The sequence below is a fragment of the Ornithodoros turicata genome, chromosome 7 (genome assembly GCF_037126465.1).
Source record: "Ornithodoros turicata isolate Travis chromosome 7, ASM3712646v1, whole genome shotgun sequence".
Lineage (NCBI taxonomy): Eukaryota > Metazoa > Arthropoda > Arachnida > Ixodida > Argasidae > Ornithodoros > Ornithodoros turicata.
The window spans coordinates 41671746-41695016 of NC_088207.1; positions in this window are offsets into that span (position 1 = coordinate 41671746).

Sequence of the window (23271 nt, forward strand, 5' to 3'; positions counted from 1 at the left end):
GCTTGTAGCTTTTTGAAATGTCTTCTCCATAAACTGCGTTGGTTGAGCCGAGTGCCGTAGTAGAACCATCCGTAAAAATCTTCTTTGCTGACGGGTGGGCTTCTTCCAGATAGCTCAGTGCAAGTTGCTTTAGCGCCACGGGTGGGAGGTCAGCTTTCCTTTTTATACCTGGGATTTCAGTCCTGATGGCCATGGTCGGCAGAAGCCACGGTGCCTTTTCACGAGCAAGGGTACGTTTTCTGCATTTTGGAAGAAACTTGTGTGTAACTCCAACGTGCCGATGCAATGCAGATTTTTTGCGATCTTGTATTTTTTTAACCAAGTGGTGCTGAGTGTGCCTGGTGATGATTCGGATCAGATGGCATCGGGTTTCTCTTTTCCGATGTGCTTCGAGTGGAGGTTCTTCGAGGTTCTTCGAGTTCTTCGAGGAGGTTCTTCGAGTGGAGGCAGATATGGAGCTGAAGAAGCTCCTGGGGACTTAATCGCTTTATCGTCGTTACAAGCTAACGAGTGGCGGGAAATTCAAAAAGGCGGACAGGAAATTTAAAAAGGTGGGCACGTGATAAAACACGTGCACGGCGCTCTTCGCGCGATACGTGAAGGCCGTGGTACACGTCACGCGCGATGTGTCACGTGCGCACCTTTTTGAATTTCGCGCCACTCGTTAGCTTGTAACGACCGTAACGACGATGAAGCGATTAAGCCCCCAGGACAATCTATACTGGAGACACCCCAGGCTTGTCGCCCTCGATGCTCCATATAAATACACAGGCTGTAGATACATACATGAGCCGAACTGAGACAGCACTCATTCATAGACGCCGAATTGGTACTGCTTTCACAAGAGCTTACAGGTATGAGCTTGCTTGCCTTTTGCTTACAGGTATATGCTTCCACAAGAGTTTACAGGAGTCCGGATGCTAAACATGACCGACGACCCTGCATGTAGACAATGCCACACAAGCGAAGACGACATCAATGGTATGCACTGCACGAAATATGAGGGCGAGAGAAAGATCCTCGAAAAGCGACTCTCCACACTGGACAGCCGGCCACTTACCATTGCAAAGATTCTGGGTGCATGGTCTACAGACGACAAATGCCGCAAGGCGGCAGGCTACAATTCCACAAGGCCGCAATCTTACGGGACCTGTGACACGTGTGCTTCCTCGCAACTACATTCTCCTGTTCTTGTGCGTGCTTGTGCGTGCGTGCGTGCGTGCGCGCCCGCGCGTGTAAGTGAATTATTTTTTGCACGGGTGAAGTTTTTTAAGAGTAGCAAGCTAAATATTGACTGACCTCTCTCAACACTTAAAAAGAAGAATTACCTTCAGCGAAAAATATTTCAGAAAAAAAAAAAAGACTCGTCGACAGTTAGTGATTATTTCAGTAATTAGTTGGTTTCAGTTTACGTATTTCTCGCGCGGAGCAGCGTCGCAATGCGCTCACCTATCCGGCTCTCAATTGATGTTGACTGCGTGTTCATCAGCAAGGCTCAGACACTGGGGTAACGGAAGATGATAGATGAAGCAGAGGGACAGCCGCAAGGGACGCGTCTATATGCCGCCTCCTTTTCTATCTAGCCGCTACACCGCGCTCGCGGTGCATTTGTCAGCATCACCGTCAAAGCACACTATCTCACCAACCCAACAACAGCACGCCAGTGTGGCAACCGGGCGGAGCTGTCTGTTCCTGTATTTCTTCATAATTTTCTGTGTCTCGGTTGCTTTTAACTTCCTTTTGGTTGTTTGCTCTTGGGAATAGGAAGCCTACATCATAGCTAACCTTTCCCTTCTTTCTCTCTTTTTTGATCACCATTAAACATATCACCCCCCCCCCCCCCCCCCCACCCCCTGGTATACGAACACTCAATTGAGAGCCGGTTCTGGGCGAAAAAGCACATTGCCAAGCTGCCCCGCGCGAGAAATACTTAAGCAAAAACCAATTAAGTGCCGCAAGAAATCACTAAGCGTCGCAGAGTCTTCTTTTCTCTTGATTATTTTACGTTGAGCTTCGATCGGTACAACACAGGTGCCGAAAGCGTCCGAAATCTTAGGATTTGTATTTAATTATCGAGCGTATGCAAATGAGCCACTTGCTGGAGAGCTCCAATTATTCTTACTAATGCAATGACGGCCTCGATGACTCTTGAGTTGGAGGTGGAGATGACTGAAGATAAACCAAAAGCCAGATGACGTTGTTGCATCTGCCTGAGGAAAGACACGACTGCCTTCATTCGTTGACAAGCGCTTATAGCACCTAGTTTATTTCCGCCTGCACAATAAATACAAGAGCAGACACGCCCCCAAGGAGCAGTTATCACGTCTCTGTGATAACACGTGTAGGATCACAAAATCTTATCGTCTACAACAAGACATAACAGACGTCATGAGCATTCACATACAAACATGCATTGGCTTAACGTAACAGAAGAAAACAAAATTTAATATGACGTTTCGATTCATATTCGGGCGTCATAATACAGATGAAACAAATTGGCACGTCATGCCAGTCCTGATACTTATAACTTGAACATGACGTTGTAGCATGCTAGGAGAGGCTTCCTGTGACACATGCATTATCTTCAGAGTGAATGCTCCAACCCAAGCAGCACAATGTACTGAAAGTCGAGTGCAATAGGGGTGGACGGGTAGGTGGAAGACCTTGAACGAACTGGTGAAACTAAAGAACATTGATAAGACACATACCGTCCACCCCTATTGCACTCGACTTTCGGTACATTGTGCTGCATGGGAAGATTCGAAACTTTTTCTTACCCCACCCATCTGTGCTCACATTCCAAGGCTGTGAAAGTTGAAAGAACGACCTGTTTTTAGTACAAATGTTCAGCGAGTTTGGTTCGATGATTCTCTGCCGGAGGGAGGGGGAGGGGGGGCAATATGTTTATTGAAAAAAGAAAGGGAGGAGAGGTTAGCCAGGCGTAGGCCGACTTGCTCTTCCTTTAAGAAAGAAAATGGAATGAAAACACCAACAACAAACCACACACACGCACACAAAAGGGGACTTTAGAGGCTGGTCGAGAGGCCGGAAGCATAAAGAAACCTCAAGAGGGTGGTCATAACCGTACCCCTTGTTTTGGCCGAGCAGAGTGACCAAAGAGACGTTGGAGTAACCAAGTTGTTGCAAGTGGCGTTGGAGGACGAGTCCACTCGTTGAGAGAGATACCGGTTGCAGGATAATAGACATGCACTGCTCAATGTCGGCTTCCACGCAAAAAGTTGTGCAATTGGGGAAGTTCGTCTGGCGCATTTTATACAGGAGTGATGGTGTGCGTGCAACATTCATTAGAAAACGATGGAGGGGTGACTCTTCAGCTCTGTTGCAACTGCAGGCAATAGTCAATTCCTGCAGGGGGTCAATGAGACGTAAGAAATGATCATATAAGGTAGAGTCCGCTCGGAACTGCCGGGTACGGACACAGCGCCAACGGCGAATGTGCGGGGAACAGGCAGAGGTCGTTAGGGGTAGCAGGGAGAGCTCTGGTAGGTGTTGCGAGTCTCGCAATTGTGTCTGCGCGGGTGTTACCAAGAAGGCCTACGTGTTCCGGGATCCACTCTGTCGGGGATTTTGTTATCTGTTGTTGGTGTTCTTTCAATCTCGCTGCCTTCTTTCGTCCAGTTTCAACCAATGCACCAACTATAAAAAATTATTGGCCAACTTTTAAACCATACCCTGTACAAGAGCGGTTTTCCTGTAAAAACTCGAACGAATCCTGTTAAGCCGTGCGCGATCTTGTGCTATATCGTGACGAACTAATGGTATCATTTAATGTTGTTTCGCTCTTTACAAACGTGCCCGTCGATCTTGCTACTGACGTGGCTAACCTCCTCCAAGTCTACCTCCAAGTTTTGACAACCACGTGTACAAAGAAACAGAAGGCTGCCCGATGGGAAGCCCAGTTGGCACACACAGACGTTTCCTGTATTTTTTACCGCCTCAATCACACCTGAGAAACAGATAGTCAGTGAGTCAGGAGAGAAGCTTTTTAGCTCGAATAACCTGCAGGATACATCAATCTCAACTAATTTAGCACAGCGGTGTTCGCACTACACAACTTCCAGAATTCTTTCATCAAACGAAACACAGGAAAGTTCAACATATAATGTAGCAATCAATGAGCCCTAACCTAACAACCCCTGGCCCAGAGGACAACAAGCTTTAAAATAGCAATCGCACGAGTAGTAGGACCAGCACAATACCGGACCTTGCGACCGATGATATTTAGCTATTTCTTCCTTCTGACAGTGTCACGTTTTCCTTGCGGAATCGCGAGAAGCGGAAATCCGCTTTCGGGATGGCACTCCACTGAAATGCACAGCAACACTGGATAGCGCGAGTACTCCAAAGATGAAAGCGGCAGTAAAATGACTCCAACGAAAAACAAAAACACGAGCAGAACATACGTTTTGTGCGCGTTACCCGGACGAGAGCGCGGAGAGCCAATGATCGTTGAGAAGACGCGGGTGAATGGAGCGGTCGAGGAGTCAAGAGAGGAGGTCGCGCTCATTCGGCAAAGGTCTAAAAGTGTCGTTACTTTCCAATATCTAGTTGCTTTAGGCGCGCTCATTCTACCAACGCGCCTGGCAACATTGCTCCTCGAATGTCGATTTCCGTCTCCTCGCCACTGCAGTCAACTGCAGCCACGGCAGTCTTCCAACGGGCGACGGAGAGCCGAGACGGGCTCTGTTGCCAGGACACACACGCCAGGGCTCCTGGTGACGTCACCTTCTCTTAGAGGATCCGAAACTATTAGGTTTTGCAGGTTCTTTCGAAACTTCGTGTAAGTGAGTAATGTTCACTGAATACATTTATGTTGTACGTATACGGAGTCACAGAGCGAAATTTATTTGTAATGCAAAATAAAATAAACATGATTTCTTTTGTCCGTAGTAACACTAAAAACTTAAAGAGGTCGCGAAAACTTACACCGCTGAACGATGCCTTCAACCTGCTGGCGTCCTCGAGTCGGGATCGAACCTGCAACATTGGGATCAGGACAAATACGCTGCCAATCAGGTGCATGAGACAGTGAGAATCGATATAAATCCTCGTAATCCTTTTACAGCAAACGTGCTAACAGCTACGTAGAAAATTGGATCCGCCCACATCGATTAATGCTCCTTTGACATCAAAGCCGCCGCTTTCAGGCATTACTCGGGAGAGGAACCTTTCATCTGTCAGGTTCAAACGGGAAGACGACGACGCCCCGCTGGTTGTTGCTGGCGGGTGATGGTGCGGTGTCCCTGCTGGCTTCCCCGTCCTTCCTGTGACGCGTTAGCCTCAGACGCTTTGAGACAACTATCGGCACAGTTCCATGTGAAGTCAGCCCAGGATGCACGGTCCTCCCAGCGATATAGTCGTGACGTTGGCCGCCTGAGCTTGGCCGACTGCGGCAAGCAGTGTCATCACCACCGCCCACCATCAACGCTCCGTTTAGCCAGACTAGATGTTAAGAAAACGGACAAAATAACGGTTCCGCAATGTTCCAAGAGGTGGCGTGTGCCAAGAAGGCGGTTATCTCCACTCTTCCGATAAGTAGAAGGGTTGTGACCATTATAGGTCTTGGGGCATTTTCTGCTGAGGGGATGCAGAGACCGTAAGCAAACCGGAATCCACCAAGACACGGAGTCCAATCAGAAACTTCAAGAAGATCTTGACCTTCGAAAGGGTATTGAAGGAAAAGTACTAAATTGAAGTTCAATACGAACTAATAATGATATTCCAGTAAGATTCTCCCTCTCCTTTCTCCGGTTGCTTGGAGGTGAGGTCCGTGTAGCGTTCAACTTGTGAAGGTTGCTTCTTAGGAAGACGTCCGACGTGGCAAAATGGCTCAACCGACAACAAGGTTTAATTGCATTATCTACTGCAAGGCATAAACCCAATTCGCATGTTATCATATTAGGGAATATTAAGGCATACACTCACATAGCATATTGTAATATTAAGGGGTCTCCCCTGTTTGTCCTCGTTTGCTGTGCTAGTTTATCATGAAAAAAAAAAGGACAAGATATTTAATACGAAGTTCCCAATTGAGTTTGTGCGTGATTCGGTGGTACGAAACCAGCGGCTGAGTGGTGTTTAGTGTGTGCTCTCAAATATTTTGCACCAGAATGTTACGAGGTTGTTCACCTGACGGCAGATTCGGACTCGAAAAGTCGGGGACGCGGCAACTGCCTCGTTCGAGGACGACAAAGAAGATATTACCAAAGTTCCAGGTAACTGCCCGCACGAACTTGCGCACAGTATAAACCTGTGAACAACAAATGTGGGGTTGCTGAGCCCTGCACGTAGTCAGGACAAATACGTACAAAGCCTCAAGTGCCTAAGAAAGTAATGATGAAAGAAGGAGGTCACTGAAAAGATTAGCCAGCTGTAGGACTCGGACCCACATCTTCTTGATTACCGGTGCAGGGCTCTTACAAATTAGGCTAAGCTAACACGCCTCTCCAGTGACTTCCAAGGGTGCGTCATTTGAAGGGACAAACACATCCACTCATTCACTCACTAACCTTTTACTCGCACACTCATTCACATGACGGGGCGACGCAAGCGGCATCTGTTGAATTGAACATGATGGGAATTGATGTTCTGAGGCTGGAACTCATAGAAAGGGCAAATACATACAAAGCATCAAGTGTATAAGAAATTAATGATGAAAGAAGGAAGTCACTAAAAAGCAATCCTTCTTTCATGCACTTGAGCTCTCATAACCTATGTATGCCCTCATGTAAGTATCTTGTTTTTTTCTTGTATCTGGTGCTTGCTCTCTCGACGATGTAGTAATGAATGACTAATTAATTTCGGCAAATGCGTTCAGGGATTTAAGCCGCTTAAGTTGTCACTCATGCCTAATTCTTACGTAATCTGTATACAATACCATGGAGTTGCCAAATACAACTCGTTCACACGATTGTAATACTCTCAAAGAAGTGTAGTTACTGTTCCTGGAAAGTCAAACGCCGGGCATTCGAGAGATGTGCGTAGTGCATGACTTCGCAAGCAGCAAGTGATGCAGCGGTGGTGAGCCGTAACGACACGAGAGTGAAGTTTTGTTTATAAGCAAGCAACCGACTTACTTTAGCAAAGGTAACTGCAATCCCAACGAAAATATATTTTTCGTTTGTGGGCGTGGCACAGCTGGGTTGACAATGCATGACATTCACGGTGCCCTTCGCCAGTTTGCCGCAGGCCGGCAACGCGAAAGCACAATTGCACGAATCGCACAGGTGGTATCAATAACGTGTTTTCTCATTAGCAAACCATCTCACAAATAACAAACACTACAATCAAGAAGCTTACGTAGATCGAGCAGACGCTCCCTGCCACCATCGCCAGCCTTGCTCCGTAAAGAGGGATATGTCTTGAAAGGACACTGATATCAATTACATCAGCGGTATAGACCGCCCGAACCACTACCGTCATAAAAATGGCGGCTTCCATGTCTGTTTTAGAATACTTAATTTATGATTATTTAAAATATGGGTCGTTTTCTGAAAATGAAGGGTGGTTTCAGACACAGTCGATAAGGGCTTCCTGTTACAGTTTCAAAAAGATAAGGTACCCCTGGAGCTGACCTTTAAGGCATAAACTCACATCGACTTCAGCATAAAACTCGGCGGGGGAGGAGCACCACGACCAGGTCACAGACCCTCCGGTGAGGGGTTCTGAGAAAACATCAGGTGCCGGCCTTTATAAGCAAATACAAGCCGTTGACCACAACATCCGCGAACCATTACAAACATTAAAAATGTGTAGAAATTAAACACATTATTAGTCCAATCCAACTGTTAGCTACGCAACAAACTGCACCCTTTGATGTACTTCATCAGTTAATCATGTCCGCCATTGTGAACATGTTTTAGTATCCACCTTGCATATGGCTTACGGGATTACCTACTGATGGCTGCAAAGGCGCGAGCGCCAAGTGGGTTACATCTTACATGTGCCCCAACTGGACATGAAAGAAGTTACGTATAACACCAACGCGACGAGCAATAAACGGTCGCCTTCTGAACGGCTTTCGACCGATTCTGGCCCAGCTTGTCCGCTGTCCCAATGGGGTTTCTAAACGTGCAACTCTTACAATGCCCACGGGCCTACACTCACATGACATGTTATGCTAACAAGACATGCTACGGTCATATTGAGTGAGACAGGGGGGGGGGGGATTTATTGGCAGAAAAATAAGAAAAAAGGAAAGAGGAAAGGTCAGCCATGTAGCACGCCGGCTTGCTATTCCCTAAAAAAATAAGGAAAAATATAAACAAAAGAAAAGGAAATAACAAAAAGATAAATAAATAAATAAAACCAAGAACAATTGAAAAAGACATCCGGCTCACAGGGAGCCCAGGAGGCCCGTGTCACGCAGAAAGCGGAGCACCGCTTTTGTGACTCTCCACTGGTTAGCTCACTGCACAGGGCCAATGATCGAGTGTTGCGAGAGAAACGTCTGTCCGTCCGTACGTGCACCCAAGCTCTGAGAGGTGTTGCCAGAGCGCGGCCCGTTGATGGTGGTGACCTAGACAGTTAAGGAGCTGATGAGAGATATCGTCTTCTACGGCGCAGCAGGGCCAAGTGGGAGATGAGACGCGGCCCATTTTGAACAGGAGTGAACGGGCGGCGAGTGAGACAGATCGATACAGGAAGTAAGCCAAGTTCGGAACTCACAAGACATGCTAAGCTAACATGAAGTAACGACACAAATAATAGTTTGCTAAAGCAAAAGGTACTTGATCTTGCTAAAGCAAGCAGAAGAGATTTAAAAAACAAACAAAAACAAAAAACAACGGAACTCAAACGTAAGATTCCACCGTAACTATCTCGAACGAAAGAACATTAGGCTAACGCTATTCTGTGTACTTAGTGCCAAACGCAAAAAGAAACGCCAGTAACTGCACGTTCAACGCTCTGCTAAGAAGACACAAGAAATGCTACTGTGTTCACAAGGAAGAACGAGTATACACGAATGAAAAAGGAACATCCAGTCTCGTGAAAGAACGATAAGTGCCCAAACATTAAATAACAAAGGTGACTACCGAAAGGTTGCAACTGCACAAAAGTCAAGTCTGGGAAGGAGTCACCACACACAGTATAAGTTAACACGTTAACGATACTAAAGTGCGGTAACTAAAATCTGGTCTTCGGGCAATGCCCCAAGAAGCCGACAGGCCGAACAGAATAATTTGAACTACTCCTCAACGAAAACACGAATAAAATGGAGTGGCAGGAAATTCACGGACTGAACTGAAAAGAACGACCTTGCCTTGGCACTACTCCTGCAGATGCTGTCGACCGCGCCATGTCAGCATAAACTGGAAGAAGACGGGGCCCCGCTGGTCATTGATGGCCGATGATGGTAAATGCGGTGGTCCTGCTGGCGTCCCCGTTTAGTCAGACGAGATGTTAAAGGCGCACGGAGATGGGTCCCTTTTTTTTTCTTTTTCGCTGCAGCGTGTCCGGCAACGAATGAAATGAGCGCCTGCGAAAGAAGACGAGCGCAGGCGACCTGCAGCCCGCGCGCTCTTTTTCACCCCCCGCGCACACTTTTCAAAAATCCTCCCCTCTTGGAAACAGCGTATAGGAGACTGAGGGAACGTCGTGACGTAGCCTGTTCCCCTGTCATGTAACCCGTGACGTAGACCGGCGAAGCTCAAGCGGGTACAAGCAACGCGCGAGCTGAGTAAGAAGAAAGGCACCGGGGCTTTTCGACGTCACGCGAGGATTGTGTCAGCCGTCCGCGGCTGCTTTCTCCGAACTTTTCTTTTTCTGTTTTTTTTTTTTGTAAACTTGATTGCGTCGTGGCAGTACACCGCACAGCGAAACTATTTTGCATCGTGACTCCTGATCCAGCTTGATGAATATGACAGGTTTTCGATTCATGTCAAAATGTCACCTCATTGCTCCTCTAAGATGAAGGACCCAATCAGCAGGCGAGTTTAAGCAAGGCAACGCAAAACGATTATTAAGGCTTTCGGTTGGTATAATGGACCGCATTAAGAGTTGACGGATGGCATTGATTCGTCGACGACGCGTAATAAAACGATAGTGATGATGATGGGTCTGCGGAAGTGATGACCCTGTCGGTTACACATCTGAGAACGAACACGAATAGCTGAGGGGGGCATGCCGGAGGCCAAAACATACGTGTATCGGGGAGAAGCTACCATGCACTCAGGAACAATAAAAAATAGTCATATGTAGCATAGCTATAACCTGTATGAATGCCTTCACTTAACCGTGCCCTCGCCTCATTAGGGAGGTTTCCACGCACATATAGAAATGCTAGGATAGTACCACCTCGACTCTCGTTCGTAAATGCCAATAGAATTGTTGAGAATTGGTAAGAGGAGCATATTACACTGTTGAAAAAGAGCTGCAAGGTGGGCGCATGGTAATTAGGTACGTGCGAATATTCGGATATTTCGAATACCGAAGCGAATACTTCGTATTCCATTCGAACTGGGAACGGTATGCGAAGTTCTATATTCGAATTTCAGGAATCTCTATCTCTTGCAAACCTAATATGTTCGAATTGTTCGGAATTTGCTCGCATAAGCCCGAAAATGTCACGGAAGAAGGTATACGTAACAAAGTGAGCTGTGCTTTGCACGAACATCCGTGGCTGTATATCCATTTCGGCGTCTGTAAGCATGCGTGTCCTTCTGCAACACCTAGCAACAGAGTTAGCACGGTGAACTTCTCTCACTTCGCAAGCCTTGCTAAAGCTATACAACGAGGTGTGACAACGATGTGTTTTGCTGTGCTTTCGTTTACCGGTGTTCGGCTTGGCGCGGTATTAAAGGGGCACTAAACCGATATAAGAGCAATGATGTATCATCAGGAATATGTCCATTTAACTCTGAAACATATTTTCTTCAATTATGAAGGTCGACAACGACATAGTAGCGCAGTAATTACAGAACGCGTTGCGCACTATTTCTTGAACTTCCTCCGCCATTGAAGTTCTTTCAACAATAGGAGCGATGTCATTTTGACGTTTCGTGCGTGCCACCACTTATGTTGCTGCATTTTTGAATAAGTGTGTTTTTCAGAGCCTCTACACTACATTCACGAGGAATGTCCTTCTGTAACGTATTATTTGTACATCTTTATAAGTCGCACATATACTTTGAAGTGAAACCCCTCCGCAGTCACGGAGCCGCAACAATGCGACAGCAAACAGGTTCGGCAGATTCTCCCCCGCGGCTAGGGTTGCCACCAGGCCAGTATTATACCGGCAGGGCCAGTTAATTGCTCGCTGTGCCGGTTGCCGGTAGAAAGCTGATACCGGCAGCCTTTTGCCGGTATTTGTGGCTCACCATCTTTCACATGTAGATGGGTAGAAATCCAGAGCTTTTTCGGGGTTTTCTCTTCAACATTCCACTACAGCTTCTGGAGCATAGACCTAGCTCCGCGATCACCAGTCGTTTTCTTAGTTCTTCATTACAGTCTTGTGTTCAGAGGGGACAAGACCAGTGGTTGTGCGAAGCTGTTGGTGGTTGTGTCGAGCCAGCTAGGACTTAGGCCGTGTACAACCATCATGAGATCCCCGCCTGAAAGTTTGAAGTGTTTGTTCGCGTCGATGTGTTTATCAAAGTGAGTGGCAATTAAATCCGGCTGCTCCAATACAATCTAGCAATATTTATAACAATTTCTAACATCAATAATCCAGCCCCACATAGGAACATATGTGTCCTCGTATTTGAGCGAGCAAGCACATCCTTCCTCTGTGTGTGCCCGTCCACCACCTCACCCACTTGCCCTACCCCAGGAGCCTTTCACCTCCACCCCGCCACCTTCTCTCCACCAGCCGGTATTTTTTACCGTGAAAGGTGGCAACCCTACCCGCGGCTGACCTTGTGAGAGCCCAAGATTGGTTGACGACGCAAAACGTCATTCGGGGGTGAGTCTGCCCCGTTTGATGTAGGCGGGTGACGTTTGCTGACGCATTAGACGAAGGGGAGAGTTGCACTGATTTCGCTCTTTGATCTGCTTTTTAAATAGTTAAAGCGGTTTAGCTACACAAAGTCTTCCACATATTTAGTTAGAGCGGAACCCCTGTTTTCACCCTGTGTAGCTTTTTAGACAAAGTACGACCATCACTTTAGTGCCCCTTTAATACTAGGGTATTAAAGGGGGTACATAGATCTGGGGTATAGTGCAGGGGTACATTCATCGCAGCAGAATTCGGCTGCGATGAATGTACCCCTGTAGGGCTGTGCAAGATCACTCACGCCGTTTCTGCTAGACGCTGTCGCACGAAATGCGAGCAAAGTTTGCGAATTCTTTCGACGGAGGGAAGGCGCTTCGAAGTTTGTTGAGTCCGGCAGTGTTCTTAGTCGCTGTCCATTACGACTTCTACGCTTGTGTATAACTTGAAGCGGCGCCTGTTCGTTTTCGTTTCGCTCTCGCTGCACCTGTAAATGTACCTAGTTCTAATACATAACTATTTGCTTTCTTTTTGCTTCAGCTATATAACTGTACTTGCTTCATATTCGCTGCGTAGTAGGTTTTAAAATGAATATTCGCGCAGCCCTACACATAATATGTACAGTGAGTGTCTGCTCCGCTTCGCAAGACAACGCAGTACAAACATGCGCAGACTTTTCTTCGGGAAATTAGGTTATTAGTCTTGAAGGCCATTCCAGACGTAATAATCAGGATGGTCATTCGTTTATCGCATCGCGATCGAGTCGCGAGATATCTATAACCCAATAATCTTCCAGAATGAGCAAAGCCTAAGCGTGGGAAGGAAATTACAGTACAAGAAAACAGTTTCTCTGAGCCGTCTTTGTACTGTCTAACTATACGGTTCGACTGTCCTCTTGGTCTTTCCGTCACGAAGTCTAACTAATAGATCGCTGGAGCTTATCTAATCATGACCCACTTCGTATCTTGGTATTGGGATGCCCCTTCGTGGTTAGCGCTGGAACCACTCGGTCAAGCTACACGAAAATTTATCACTCTTATGTGCGTGCATGTGAGAGGAGGAGACTAGGGCTAAGATTGATAGTCGCTTCGCTTCTGCTGTATATTATAGTAATGGCATTCAGCCTGGCATGATAGAGTATAAACGCGGTTCGCATCCAGCTTCAATGACGCATATAGAACAAAGAGGTGTTGTATAGCAAAGCTAGAATACACAAAAAGACGGTTTTCGCAAGACCGATTATGTCACGTACATGAAACAGGATGTGAGGGCACGACACTCTTCTTGTGTACGGAGGAGGAGCAAAGTGTGTGTTTTTTATACGCATTTGTTACTCATTCAGTGGCGAGTGAACTATCCTCTAAAGGCAATAGAACACATATTTGGGCATAGTTGTTCATAGTCAATCGTGATAAAAGCGCTAAAATTCACAAGATAAGCAAAACACGTAAGTAAAGAAACACCTCTGGAGGCATATGACAAGAAGAAAGATTGCGGTACTGATGAAGGAAAGTAGGATACATAGGGGCGAAAGATACGAAAATTGCGTTTAAAAATAGAGAGTTTTAGTGTACCGTTCGCTATCGCCTTTGCGTACGTAAGGGATAGCGTGGTGGTTCTGCGCACTGCGCGAAGCTCTCTTTATGGTTTGCGCATGCGCAGAAGCACCAACGGTATCCCTTACGTACGCAAAGGCGATAGCGTACGGTACACTAAAACTCTCTAATAAACGAAAATGAAGCGCACATGAAGCTTTTGCATGGCAAATAAAACTTTAGGAAGATCCATTGGTGGATCCTTTGGAAATGCCTTAGCATAATATCCTTTGCTTCGTTCTTGTGCTTCCTCCTTTCTGTTTTGCTTCTTATGTTTCCTTCTTTTCTTTCCTCCTTTTCTCTTTTATTGTTTCTTTTTCTTTGGTTCCTTATTTTGCTTCCTCTTTTCTCTTTTGTTTCTTTTCTTTGGTTCCTTCTTTATCTTCCCCTTCTTGCGTTTCGGGGTTCGTGTTAGCGTTTAACTTAAGGGGTTGCCGTAAGGCGTTTCGAATGGGTTATGCTGACGCATTTCCAAGGGTTCCACGAATGGATCTTCCTAAAGTTTTTCGAATGCTTGCACCACCCTAAGTAACGACCCAGAGGCGTCGTTTGGTAGACGTGGTCCACGCACGTTCCTCGGTCAGCGGAGATGGAACCTTCGGGGACGGCAGAACGGACAAAGCACAGAGAACGCATATCTAAGGCGAACGGGAAGTATTTCACAACGTCTTGGTTGAAGTCTCCTACCGTGACGACCCACTCCTGAGTACGCATAACGCAGTCCATCATGTGGTTTACAGCGGTCGCCGCTTGCCTGTGCGTGCGCTATCCTGGAGGTACACAGTAACGACGTTAAGCTATGGGGGGAAGGTGTACGGCACAGGACTCACCGTATTCGTGAACGTTGCTGCGAATCTCTCGAGGTGTAACGCTGACGCCATCCTTAGCGTAGATGGCAACTCCGGCCTTTCGGTTTCCAGGACATTTGGCCCCAGTGATGTAGGAGAAGCCCTTGGGTTTGGATAGGCACATCAGGATCCATCGCAGTCTCTGAGAGTCTAAAGTCGCAGTCGCAGTCTTAGTCTGATAACATAACTCGCGTGTCGTTTCCCGCTGTCTTCGTTGTTTTCGTTCAAGGTGCTCCTGTGATAGTAGGAGTTTTAGGAAATCCTAAGCGCCCTCCGATTCCGACTCCGTATCGCTCTCAGTCAATGAGATATTAGCTACGCGACGTCAGCCACTCCAAGAAAATCATGCGATTGGCTTCTCATGTTTTTGGAAACGCTATCGTGAAACTTGTACACCCTTAAAAACGAACTTCAACACATAGCACGCTCCTAGCTCGCCCCTGGTTTGTTGAAAACGGGAGGCGGAGCCTATTCTGTGCCGTGCATAATTGCCACAAAAGAGGCTCCGCCTCCCGTTACCAACAAATCTAGGGCGAGAACGTTGTCATTCGGGATGATGGTTGGCTAGGAGCGTGCTATGTGGTGAAGTTCATTTTTAAGAGTGCACGTTCTCCTAAAACTCCCTAGTATCTCCTTCCTTCTCGTGATGGACACCGCTTGTAGTAGACATGGTTCCGTTGATATATTATCCCACATGCACTGAGGTATGTTACCGCAATTCTTGTGCTGAAACACCTCATCCAATCGTCACTCATGTAGTTGTTTCTGTTGATAGCCGAGCAAAAATGATCTTAGTCTTTAATCTATCTGATCATTCTTCACCCTTTTGTTATTTTATCCTTTATTTCCTAGTTCTTCTTTTCTTTTTATTTAATTTATTTAGTTCTCTTTTCCTTTTCTTACTTTCTTTTTGTTTTGCGGAATAGCAAGCCGACATACCGTTTGGCTGACCCATCCCCCTTCCCACTTTTTCTTTGTTCTATGAAATACATCCTTCCCGAGCAAAAATAAAGGGTGGAATACGTTTATTATTAAAAAAAAGGAAGCAGAGGTTAGTCTGCGCCACGGCGGCTTGCTATTTCCAGCAAAGAGAAAGAAAAAGAAGAGAAAAAAGAAAAACAAACAAACACTAAGTTGGTCACAGTTCACCCAGAGTGCCACAGACTCGCAGGAACTGGACAAGTGTCTTTGTCACCTCACTATATGGTGTGGGGCCTAGCAGCGTAGCGAGGCAAAAATCTGAGGTCTAGGCGAGTGATGCGCGACCAGGAGCAGACGGTGTTGGCGGTAACAGGTGCAGTGGAGCAGCAGGTGCGGAATGTCTCCTTCAACATGACAGGTGGGGCAGTTGGGTGATGAAAGTGGTTCATCTTAAAGAGGAGTAGTGGAGTCCGCGCCACATTCAGTCGAAGCCTGTGGAGCAAGGAGTCTTCCTCCCTAGGGTGGCGGCGAGTGTGGGCCATCGTCGGGTCAATCGAGCGCAGAAAAGAGTTCGTCCTGACGGCGTCTTGGACAAAAGGCCTGACATCGTGTAGAATTGGTGCAGTATCGGCGAATGGCTGGCAGGCAGGCACACGGGGTAAGCGGCACAGAAGTGGCAGACCCAGCTGCACGAGCACACCTGGCTGCAGAATCGGCGAGGGCATTCCCCGAGATATCAACGTGGTCCGGAATCCACTGGAACCACACACTGTGACCTGTAGACGGCAGCATGGCGTGCAGGCAAAGGATCTCCGTGTCTCGTTGATTACTTTGGGCGAATACGATGCCAGGGCCTCCAAGGCTGACTTGCTATCCGAAAGAATAGTCCACGCTCTTGTTGTCGACAAAGACATGTACCGCAGAGCGTATAATATAGCAAAGGCTTCTGCTTCGGTTGATGACAGTGCGGGCAGGAGCTTGAAACCGCGCTCGTATGCCTCCTCAGGAATATAAAAAGCAGATGATGATCCATCAGATCACCATCACCAAGCCATCACTGTAAACCTCCGTTCGATTCGAGTGGAGATGTTGCAGCGATAGTTGGCATGCCACAACCGCTGGGACATGGCTCTTTTTTGCAAGACCAGGAACGGATGTGTGCATGGGGGGCAGGCAAAGTCCACATCGGCTCCGTATAGGAGACCAAGGTATGCGATGGTTGGATTCGGCTTTGTATGCGCAGAACAGCTTGGCCGTACGCAGAAGTACGGCAATGCTGCGTAACATCACGAAGGTGGTGACATGGGTGCCGTACAAGATAGCGCGTGTAAGCTTGGAGGGTTGCCGTGTCCCGGAGGATAAGCAGGGAAGGAACCCGCGCTTCGGCGATAGCAGAGAAGGTTTTCGTGGTCTTTGGGACTCCCGAGCAAGTGTGCAGGCTACGAGCTTGATGATTAAGCAGTTGCCGTTCCTTGAAGGGGGAAATATCGTGCAACATATAGGCAAGCAGTAGTGTGAAGTGTCCATAATAAGAGAGTTGAGTACTTGGAGGAGGTTGGTGCAAGAGGGACCCACAGAGGCAGCGGAGCACGTTAATGTAAGAGCCTGTGGTGGCACAGAAGGCAGTAATCTGTTGAGACCATGTTAGTCTCCGATCAATGATGACGCCAAGGTACTTGCACCAGGGAACAAACGGCAGTCTTAATCCTGTCAAGAAGAGGGCGTAGTTGCAGAATGAGCGCCGCGTGGATGCCATGGCCACGGTTTTGGTTGACCGATAGCCCTCGACATTAGCGTCCAGAGCAGATTGCATGCGCGTTGTATGGTATCCCGGCGCACAGCAGAAGTCCATATGCAAATATCATCCGCATATATGGTGATGTGGGTTCGATTAGCCAGTTGCAGGGACAGGTGTGCCATGAAGACATTGAACAAGAGTGGGCTTAGAACACTGCCCTGCGGAACGTCGCGGCGCACAGGGTACATGGCACTATCGCCCTCTCGCGTACGGACAAACAAGGATCTGTCCGAAAGAAACTCGCGTAGTCATGAGGGTCTGTAGCAACCCAGCCCGGCTTCCTGAAGCGATGCAACTACAACGCTGTGAAGAACACTGTTTTAGGCTTCTGTGATGTAAAGAAAGATGGCAGAACTGAGGAGTCCTTCCGCCCTCCTGCGCGACAGGGACTCCGATCAGCTACAGGCACCGAAAGAAAAAGTCGAAATACTGAAGGAAACCGAACCCAAAACCAAAGAGTTGAAATAAGTTATGCTCTCCAATATTCAGTAAGAAACGGTGCTGGAGTATCGAGTGCGCACCGCTTAGGGGGTGAAGGCCAAGCGCTCCAAACCATCGCAATATTAAATGAAATATTAAATCAGCATTTAAAAATTCAGTGAATGAAACTTGACACATGGCCATCTACACGTAACTTCAGTCGAACACAGCTCTAGTCTGAACCTGTAAGGCATGTTATAAGAGATTCGTAATTTTGCTTGTAGGCGTGTGACTACGTACAAGTTCGATGATGGCAAGTAAAGGCTGTTTCAGGTTCTCCCCTCCACGTATCATGGATTGCGTGCCAAATTATTTTAGCTATGTATGCTGGAAGTAAAAGGATGCAGTCGCCGTCCAAAAAGCTGACGGTGCTGACGAAAAACACGCAGTGAAACCTTCCCGTTTACTTCACGCAAGTTTTCACGTACGAGACTACATTTCTTCAGGTGAAGAAACGTGGTGAAGACGGTGAAGAACACACCTGAAAAAATGTACTCTCCTACATGGAAACTTGTGTGACGTCTTCACCTGAAAAAATGTAGTCTCCTAGGTGAAAGCTTGTGTGAAATAAAGAGGAAGCGATAGGGTCTCCATTTGCGATAGGGTTCCTTTTTACGACAATTATCTGTTTCCATTGCTACGAGATCTGGAGTACAGCCGGTCCCCTACGGCGTCACCGGACTAGCGTCTCCACATTTTCTTTCGCTCTAATCCCCATCTGGAAGTGCAACATATAATGTGTGGTATGTACTACAGCTCGACAAAAAACAATACCTCGTACACTGTGGGCACATTGCTAGATTTTATTTATTTATTTATGTATTTGAATGGGCCTATCAACAAACTAGGATTCCTCCTGGATGGTGCACTGAACTTTAACATTAAAACATTACAAAACCAAGAGACAAAAAGTTATAGAAACGTTGAACCCGCATCAACGGGTAGTTTCTCAAGGAAGTCACACACGTCACGCTTAAAACCATTAGTTTTAGTGTGCGCGTATGGGAGCGATGGGCGATGTTTATTGTACAAGGGTAGCAGAAGACATTGCGGAACTCCAAGTGGTAGAAATTATCCGCAGTCCTATACCCTGCGGCACGTGCAACATGCAGCCACTCAATTGTGAGTGGACTCATCTTGCGGGTAAATCTACTCCCAGTTATTATTATTATCATTATTGCGGGACTCTAGGCACGCCTCCAGTGTATATCGAATGGGAAAACCGCGGTGAAATCCCACTGATCTTACGTTTTTCTTTTTGGGTTGGAGTCTTTTCTCTCTTTTTTCTAATGCGTTTTCCGGTGCCTGCACAGCAAACAGCCTTACATGCGTTACCCTTTCAAGCCCATAAAAAAAGTCACCGCCGAATGCCGCCGTTTGCCGCCCAGAGACTCCCGTCACTATTAATTGAATGAGAGGATTAGCATGTCAGCAGGGAGAACTTTCAAGACTTCTAAATGGATCCCAAGTAAAACGAACAAACGGCGTGGGAGTCATTGATAAGTGACCGTAGTGACGGTCCCGGCTCCATAACCCAAGGAAGGACTCAGGAGAACAACAACTTTACTTCAATAATGATAAATGGAACTCAGGAGAAGGTGTTGCCTCAGACCGTGGTGTCACCACTTGAAGATTTGAAGTATGAGTTGCACTGTCGTCAAGAAAGATAATAATGAAAGAATGAAGCGCGAAGTCAGAGTAACTATTTATTACGTGCTTCGTAACTTCGTGTTTCATTATTTCGTTATTATTCCTCTTGACGACTTTTGAACAAGCTGGACTGTGTATTATTTTCAGTGATGGCCAGTAGCTAACTACCTGATTGTAGTTAAAAAGTAGTTATCAACTACTTGCAGAAATGTAGTGGCAACTACTAGTTAAACTACTATTTCGAGTAGTTAACTAATAGTTAGGTTGCTGCAAGCTCCAACTACTTCCGATTTTGCCGCAAGCTTTACGGCACGATTGTGCTTTTTCCGAGTTTTACTTTCAGCTACTTGTTTGATGAGAACGGAGGGGCAGAGCAATTGTGCTGTGCATGTGTACTAAATCTTCACTTTTAATGCTTGTCTAGTGAAGCCTCATTTGCTGTGAAATAATTCTGCAACTCAGCTTATCGCGTAGGCACAGAAAGAATCCCGCCGCAATCTTTGTATTTGACGATCGTAGCGTCCTGCGTAATACCTTGGTTATCGTCCTGGTCCATATCGTCCTATATGGTCATAACCATATAGGATGACTATGTCATCGACCATCGTGGCTAAGCGAAAATATTATATGATCCATAGTGGTGCAATCGGCACCCACCACAATATTTGTGCGTGGCACATTGATCTGTGACGAAGGAGCATGAGTGTAAATCTCGTACATGGTCTGCCGTATGTTGTACATATCTTTACAGCGGAAGCTTTCACTCCATAGAAAATATTACCGCAGCAAGCTCTTTTGTCAGGGCATAATATACAAGGGACAGGCAGTGGATTTTATGACAGTATGGGGATTAAGCGGTGTAGGCACAAGAGTATATTTTAAGTATCATTATCACTACTTGTGATACATATTTATATGTCCAAGAACACTCCAAGGGATTGGTATTGATGGACATCGTTAAGTAGCTATAGATGTAGTTAAACTACATTGCAGTAGTTAGAGAAGTAGTTTTAACTACTCCCCTGAAAAGTAGTTGAACTACTAGTTAAACTTCTCCATCGCAAAGTAGTTAGTAGTTATAGTTAAACTACTATAGAAGTAGTTAGTGGCCATCACTGATTATCTTACCCTCTTGGTCTCTACGAGTTGCACCGAAGCAAATGTGACCATAATACTCCGACACCAAGGCGGGACAGTGGGAGGGGGAGGGGGCTGTCTGTCAGCAAATCAAATGCAATTCACTTCCAATTTCCAATGCTATTATGCTCAATTAACTTTTAGTTTGTACTCTTTTCTTTCTTTTCTTTATTTACGGTTTGCGTAGTAACATGCGAAGTATGTTTAGCTGAAGGCGATAGCGAGGACGATGTAAAAGGTGTGCGCGATTATCGGGAGCGATGTGTTATATTCTGTCTTTTGTATTCCGTTTTTGAGACGTGGAGGTGAACCCCTATTACAGGTTTGCAAATTTTTCGTACTGTCGAGTGCGCACGTTAAATACTTTCACCACAATGCATTCTCTTCCCTGGTCCTCATACTTGTACGGATGTGAACGGAAAATCTCGCCTCCAGCTCGCAGAATCGCTGAGAGAGAGAGAGAGAAATTCATGATGACGATGATATGGGGATGACTTCCGCTCAGAATCGCTGAACTTGCACTGCCGTTTCGTCATCATCGTCAGGTTCGCGGTGATTGCTCATTATATCCAGACCATTTTCCTCTTCGTGTTGTTTTGATTTTTTGTTTGTTCGTTTTTCTTCGTTTTTTTTCCTCTGCTGGAAATAGCAAGCCGCCGTAGCGCAGGCTTTCCTTCCTTTCCCTCCTTTTTCTTTTTATAATAAACATATATCCCCCCGCCTCCTCTTACCCAGGCAGCTTTATGAGCAAAGCGTGCGCTCGCTTTCCACGAAGCACTGTCAGAGGGACGGCTGATTAGCCAACACAACCATTGGCTAGATCATGGAAAGATGGGGAGGACCTCAATATTCCCACTCGCGAAATCATCGGCCTCGAAATTCACGTTCTCGAAACAAGGTGAATGCTCGATTGCTTCGTAAAATGATATGCCGTGTTTTAAAAACACGACGTCACTATTTAACCGCTTAAATTCACGTGTATTCCATGTATGTCGAAGTCATACTAGCGAACGAAAGCCACATTTTAGCTTCCGGCTTAGCTGCCGGCTTTTAGCTGCCGGCCTACAAGGGCGGACACGACGTAGCGCAACATGTTGGTCAGTTTATAATTAGGTTTGTCCAAGTACGGTATTTGTGTTTTTATATCCAGGTTAATATCAGTTCGCCGTTGACAGTTTCCCGCGCGCGACTCTGCATTTTATAGTCAGATAACATTTATTTACGGTAGTTTATTTTGCAACGGGGATTTCGATCACTTTATTTTGAGGCGCATCCGAAAGATGTGAGGCGGCAGTGGGCAACGTGGGATTGGAAAAGTTTTTTATAGACGCATATCTTTTCTTTCTTTCTTTTTTTATTCATGGATCGTTCTAGCCAAAAGCGGGACAAAACACCGTCCCTAATCAGGCTGGGGGGACCCGAGCGGGACCACCACCGCGAAAGCAGGACCTGTCCCACCTAAATCGGGACAACTGGTCACATTACCAAGGCGCTTCTTCTTCGACTGGACTGCGAAATGGGCTTCTTCTGCGACTGGAAAAGTGCGAAGCGAGTACACATGTACGGGTGTGAACGCATAAAGTAAAATCGACGAAAGGAAGGTCTCCAGCATTTGCATAGTAGGAAGATATCGGCAGAAGAGAGACCATCGAAACCGTCGGACGACGATTACAGACATAATCCTTCCACGTTATTTATACAAACGAAGCGGTCTCTTATCCCCATTCGGCGTCTTGTGCAGCAACTTCGGGGGGGGGGGGGGGGTAGCAATACGTAAAAGCGATAGGGATTAAAGAGTTCGTCGCATCCCCTCTTGTATGCTATCAGCCGTCTACAGAAGCCTCATGCCAACAGTCAGTCGTACGTCCTATAGAAAGAGTGTCAAAAGCGAAATGTGGCTTTCGATAAATTCGTTGTGACAGACAGTCCGCATAAGCCGTGTTTGTTGTTTTCTCACTCGCACTATTCATAAAACTTTGTGCCTTGTGGTAAGTGAAACCGCGGGGGGAAAGATGTGCAGGCAGCTAATAGAAATGAAAGAGAAAGAAAAGTAGCGTATACACTAATCATTGCCTACACTACCCAGGAAATCACTCCTTATTTTCGTGAATGTATATTAAACGTAGCAACTTTGCTAACTTTGTTTGTATCATCATATTCATCTTACTGCACCCTGAGCATCAAAGGTTGGACGACCGATTATATTGTCTTCGTTGGCCACCGCCTGGCATCTATTTGCAACTAAACGTGTTGCTAGACTTTGTACTAAACTTTCTGGACAATGTAGAGATTCGGTTCTCACTGTAAAGGCTCGTCTCTATATTTGCAACAAATTGCTGCGAGCAATTGTTGCATGCAGATAAAGTTGTTGACGATCCTTTTTTGCATCGTACATAATACTGTCAACAACGGCAAGGTGTATATATCATTACCAGCACAATGCATTATAGTGTTCACAAAATAAATGTGATTGTATACTGTGAAAAAGAAGACCCCACTGATTCTTCCAATTATGCAAATGGTCGTTTATGTCGCAGACTGTCCTTACTGCGCTGCACTGGCAATAAATTGAGAATGTCGCCTGGAATAATGCATGCACGAATCATTACAGGAGAAACGCTTTCATTGTAGTTTTAGCGTTGCAGTATATTATAATTCATCGAGACGAACTGTATGAGTCTTTCGCTATTTCTGTTATTTCTTTTTTTGTTTTTTGCACTTGGTACGGATTTTGTAAGATAGACATTGCATAACCAAATCAAAACCGTCCGACGGCCCGTCGCAAATAGTGTCAGCGTTCAATTTGAGATGATTGTTACATAGGATGCAGCTCCGAATGATCAGATTGCCATTATTGCTGTCTCATACAAGCTGCTGATCTGCATTGTCGTG